General features: G+C 42.8%; 1 protein-coding gene across 1 annotated transcript in view; it reads right to left on the minus strand.

Annotated features, from left to right (window-relative positions):
- The window catches only part of LOC102488296 (heparan-sulfate 6-O-sulfotransferase 2), a gene marked incomplete at its 3' end in the record, with an annotated part of 249,903 nt that overhangs the window by 243,268 nt on the left and 1,044 nt on the right, over positions 1–5,591 (minus strand). The window lies entirely within an intron of this gene.

Below are 5,591 nucleotides of genomic sequence, written 5' to 3' on the forward strand. Positions count from 1 at the left end.
CACACACAGTCCCTCTCTGGTCAAATTTAAATAAATAAATGAAGTTAAATAAAATATTTCTTTTAAAAAATATAATAACGCCAATTGTGAATTCAGATTAACTACATTCAAATTCCCACATACTCAGCTAAGTCCTATTTGCTCCAAAGCCCCAATTCTCACCTCCTCCCAGGCCCTAGGCTTTAAGTCTAGGCAACCAGGGCACCCTCCCCGTTGAAAGTAGATCCTCGTCTCAACCTTTCTGTTTTGGTCAATGGTACCACCCAAAAGTCAGACTAGAAATCAGGGAGGTACCTTTAACAGGATGCCAACCTTTTACTTTCATGTCTTATTGGCTTGTTTATTCATGTACATTCTTTCCATCCAAGAGCTTCTGAAATCACTGAGGTTCAACGTCCTATTTTGCGATTTCAGGGTCCCCTTCAGTGGGGCTTTCCTCCACCTACTTCCCTAACCATACCATGAACCTTCCTGGTTCTGGCCATGCAGGGTAGGTGAGGGTGCTGGACCTCACAATGTCATGAGAATGCCATGCCCATCCTAATGGCACTTTGCTTCTAAAGTCAACCCACCTACTCCCAGAGGAGTTCCCAAAGGGATCTATCCTTTTTCTTAATAAATGTGCATTGAAAACATAAATGACTGAGTGAATGAATGAAATGTATGTCCAGGATTTTTTTTTTCCCAACAAAATCCTGGAAAATAAGTCAGTCAAAGAAAAGTGCCTTAGGAAGAATCGCATTCAGATCTCTGATTTTACAGAGGGGACACTGAAGCTTAGGGAGAGAAAAGGGTTTTCCCCAAACCACAGAATTACTCCCTCTCCCCACTACCTACACATTTCTGCACTTCACATACTAATCCTCATGGATTTGAGGCTGAAGATGATAGCTTCCACATCTTTGCCTTGGTCTTGGCTCTAATCTCTGCCAACTGCAAACACCATGCTGGGGATATAATAGTTGCTTCACTAGATTTGCTGATTACATATAACTTACAACATAATGGGTGAACTTTTCTCTATTTTTTATATATTCTGTTTAATCTAAGACATTTTCAAGATATTATTTTCAAATTGTTTTCAGACAAAACCTGTCTTTTTAATTAAGTATCTAAAGTAATCAATTTTTCTGTTCTATTATAAAATCTGTGAGAGGCAGGATATGTCTTCCTTGGAATATAATGGACAGTTTTGCAAAATTTTTTCATCAATGACAGAAGGAAGGAATGACTATTCTTTTAATGTCAGTTCCTATTATTCAGTTCACAACCAATCCATAAAATGAAGTCTAGCATTGTAACTTCCATACAGCATCATTGATCGAAAATTATGATTAAAAGTAGCTAATTTGGGGTAACCTTTTCTACTACCTGAGAACTTAGAGTTTTGTCAGGACTCCATGAACATGTTTGTCAACCATGCAGAGATGCTGACTGATAACTGCTGGTGTTCTACAGAAGTTATCATGGTAGATTTCTTCCCCCTTCTCGAAAATATGTGGGATGGTCCAATAGTTGTCATCAAAGTTAGCTATAGAAATGAATCCTCAGATAAGTGAAGCTGAGAGCCCAATAGCCTATGACAATATGCAGCACAAGTCCACCACTGCTGGCTATAACATTCGCTCGCTGTCTCATCTTGTACCACAAGTCTTTTGTGACATCTTGCCTCACCGCAAAATCAAGAAAGGGAAGGAGTTGGGGGGGGGGGGGAGGTGGCAGCTGGTGGTGCGATGGTTAAGGCATTGTATTCCCACATGGCTGAACTTAGTTCTAGTCCCAGACCTGGCACCTAGCTTTCCCACTTCTCCTCTTCTCTCTCTCTCCTTCTCTCATTCTGTTTCTCTCCTGTGAGAACACATGCCCTATAGGAAATTAAAATAATAATGATAAATAAAATTAAATAATTAAAACATTCGAAAAAAATAAAAAGAATGGGAAGGAGTGGGAGTGCAGGCATGTGAGACATGATCAGGTCTGTGCACTCTAGAATTCTAACTCAAAATAGAATCACCTTTTAAAAAGAAATGAAATAAAAGGAAAGCTTTTACCAAAATTCTTTTCAAAAAAAAAAAAAAACCGAAAAAGCTCTTCTCCATCTAAACAAACACCTTTTAGTTCTTTTCTATCGGTGATACCCTACTGGATTTTAGATGACAATTATTTTCCCATACGGCTGCTAAAAAATGTACAGATGTTAAAGGTCTAGGATAAAATATGAATGTGATCAGATTATTTAACTTGTGTAGCCATAGATCTGACCTCCCACCCCCATCCAGTGTGCCAACCAGCACAGTATCTAATGAAGAAGAGCAGGACGTGGGCAATTTCTCTAAGCCCAATTCTGAATTCCACCCACATACCAAGTGGTACAGTAAAGTTGGCTATAAACAAAAGGAATTAGGCCTGAGAAAAACCTGAAGAATTTGGGACTTTTAACAGCTGGTAAGCAACAATATTTTGACACATTTTCAAAAATGGCCTTACAAATTCTAAAATGAACAGGACCCTTCCCTGACCTCAAACAATGTTGTTTTGTTTTGGCAGACAAACCGATGCAGTGCAATTTCTAATATTTGTACAGCTATATTGTTTGTGATAAACAACTTGAGCCTTTTGTCAGCCAAGCACTCACTCTCTTTGTCCTCTTCCAGGAAATGTGATCAGTCAGTTCTATTTAACAGCTATATATCACTCAACCACTTTACTATCCAGAGAGACAGGGAAGCATCTCAAATGAAGCACTGAGAGCAGGATTCGAGGTCTTGGCGGGCAGCCTTGACAGCCTCTCAATACCCCACACACCCTTACTCCCTCCACACACACACTACTAATGTGAACAAATGGCTGAATCAAGTAGTGGTCCTTGTCACTGCTAAGAGCTCCTACCAATGAAGGTTTTCCAAGGAGGCCCCCAGCCTCCTCTCACACTGCTCAGCTTTGCAGAGGTTTCTTCTGTGCTATCTGCACAGAGATCCCTCTGCAGTCTAGCTGCAAGACAAACTCCTGGGGAGCATAAAGCCTTAAAGGATATAGAAATCTGTTCTTCCAGATTGGGCAACCCTGGCCCAATCACTCAATCAAGCTCTCATGTGCAACATTATGGTGATGGTGATCATGTAGGTGTTAACAACATCAGCTAACGTTTAATGAGTTTTCCCTCTGTTGCAATTACTAACACAAAATATCTTGTGTTTTATAATAAAAAAAAATCTTGTTTATCAAGGTGCACTCAACAGAGCAGGTGGTTGTGAAGTCAGACAAAAGTGTAGACAGACTCCTGATGTGCCACTGAAGAGCTCAATGACCATGGGCAAGTCCTTTAGCTTCTTTGGGCATCATTGTTATCTGATAAATGGGAACAGTTTTGTCAGCTCTTCCCTAAACACAGTGCAAGTTGACATAAAAAATACCAGAGATAAGAGACATGAAAGTTCACCACAAACTGAAGCACACTATCCACACAGGCTCCAGTCCAAGGTCACACAGCTGGCTCAGCTTGTGGCTGGCCTAGAGCTAAGGCCCAGGTGCCTAAACTCCAAGGCAGTCAGACGGAGCTGCTGGTGCCCTGAGTTCAGCAGAGCATGGGGACCACCAGTAGGCATGGAGTCTGCTCTACATGAGGGCTGATTTTATACTCCAGAGACCAGCGCCTCATCCTCACGAATCACTGCCCGTGCAGCTACCTTTAACTCCACAATTTTACCTCACACACACATCCATACCACCATAAACACACTCTCTCACTCTCACCGGCTCTTACCGAATCTCAAACTCCCAGAGCTGATCCTGCAAGTAGAGATCTATCAATATTCTGGGAAATTCTAGAAACCTCAGGCTATCACTATTATTCAAAATGATTATTTCTGGAGGTAGGCAGGAAAGAATGAAATAAAAAGATGCCCCTGAGGTAGCTATGTGTATTTCTAGCGAATTGTATTTCATTTTTTAAAAAATACTGTAAAATCCAGTAACTCTGACTTTCTAAAACATGGTTCTTCTTTGATTAGACTAGATGGCACTGTGGTATCATCCTTTTAATACCCAAGGAAATCCCATTTCACTTCAAATAATTTTGCTTCAATTTCAGACAATCCAAGAGGCCTTGAGGAATCCTGGTTACCTTACAGGATGTACAAAGTAATCTACCAGAGGTCAATGGCCACCAAATAGATAATCCAGACCACATTAATAGTGTACTTGTTGACATCACACCCAGACCTATGTGTGCAAAAGGCCCGGTGAGGACACATGTACTCTATGGAACCCCAGACAAGGCTGCGCCTTCAATGGTGGCCGAGACTTTGTTTTTAGTGCTCTCCCAATGTCATGGCTGTGGAATTCTATTTTTGTCCCAAAAATCTTTTTTAACATCACCACCCCTCACTATATCTCCCAGCTTTGTCAGCATGAAAGATTATTTTTCAATACTGCCAAACTGAGCACAATCAGAATCTTGTCATGACAGTGACTTACACAATTCTTGTAATGGGTTGAGGAGGCCACCTTCCTGGGGTCAAAGTTTTGTTAGGATGGGAAAAAAAAAAACTGTTAGCACTAGAAAGGAAATTAAAATGCAATGGATTTTGCTAGAATTCTAGCATTTAAAAAGGGACATTGTAATCTAAGGTGTGTGTGTGGGGGGGGGAGGGCAAGATGGTCCCTTTAAATCTAAGTGACGACCACGAAATCAGAGAGCTCCCTTTTGCGGTCGCTGGACAGAAGAAACCGCACTGCCTGTTGCATGCTAACAGCCACCTGCAAAGCATAGTCTTGTCCGGGACACCAAGCGCTGCAGCATCAGCCTTGAGAGCCCTTGCAGTCACCCAAATGGGGAGATGGGAAGTAAGGCCATCAGTTTTTGCCCACCCAGAGATCCCAGTCCAAATGCCTCCTGGCAACTAAACTCACCTTGTCCACTCCCTGCCCCAGCACAGGTTTGTTTCAGAGAGACTTGTGAAACAATCCTCTTGGCTGGAGCAACTGCACCACAGTCAGATCCCCCTGTCCTCTTTACAGTACTCCCACTGGTCACTGAGGCTGGAACAAGGAAAATGCCCTTACTTTTGGCTACAAAGTTTATAAATCAGTTTTTTTCTGTACCGGCACCAGGCTCCTGGGAAACTGGGCTGGCTCCCCGAGCTGGGGCTCAACCTTTTTCTTGGAAATCAATAGAGACTCCTCAGAGCTGAACACATGGAGTCTGAGGCAGCATCCCAGCCTGTCTGTGGGCCTCAGGGTGCTGGGCACTCGCAATGTGCAGACGCATGGCGTGCAGCCCGGAGTGAGGGGCGCAGGCTAGGAACCAGGACATCTTCCCGAGTATCCTCAAACAGCAGCAAAGGGCCACCCACTGGCCCACGGAGAGCTGATCCAGAGTAGGGGGAGAAGGAGAGAGATGACAAAAGCAGGGCAGGAAGGGAGAAACAGAAGGGGTAAGAGAGAAAAGGAGAGAAGAAAAGCGAGACCGGGACAGGAAAGGAGCAAACAACTAGGAACAGACAAGATCTGGAACACAGAAGAAACGAGAAAAAGGCAAATAGAGGAAGGGGGCGGCAAAGGAGGAAGATGAGCTTGGAAAGAATGATTTG

Source organism: Tupaia chinensis, unplaced genomic scaffold, assembly GCF_000334495.1.
Source record: "Tupaia chinensis unplaced genomic scaffold, TupChi_1.0 Scaffold149560_1, whole genome shotgun sequence".
NCBI classification, from domain to species: Eukaryota; Metazoa; Chordata; class Mammalia; order Scandentia; family Tupaiidae; genus Tupaia; species Tupaia belangeri.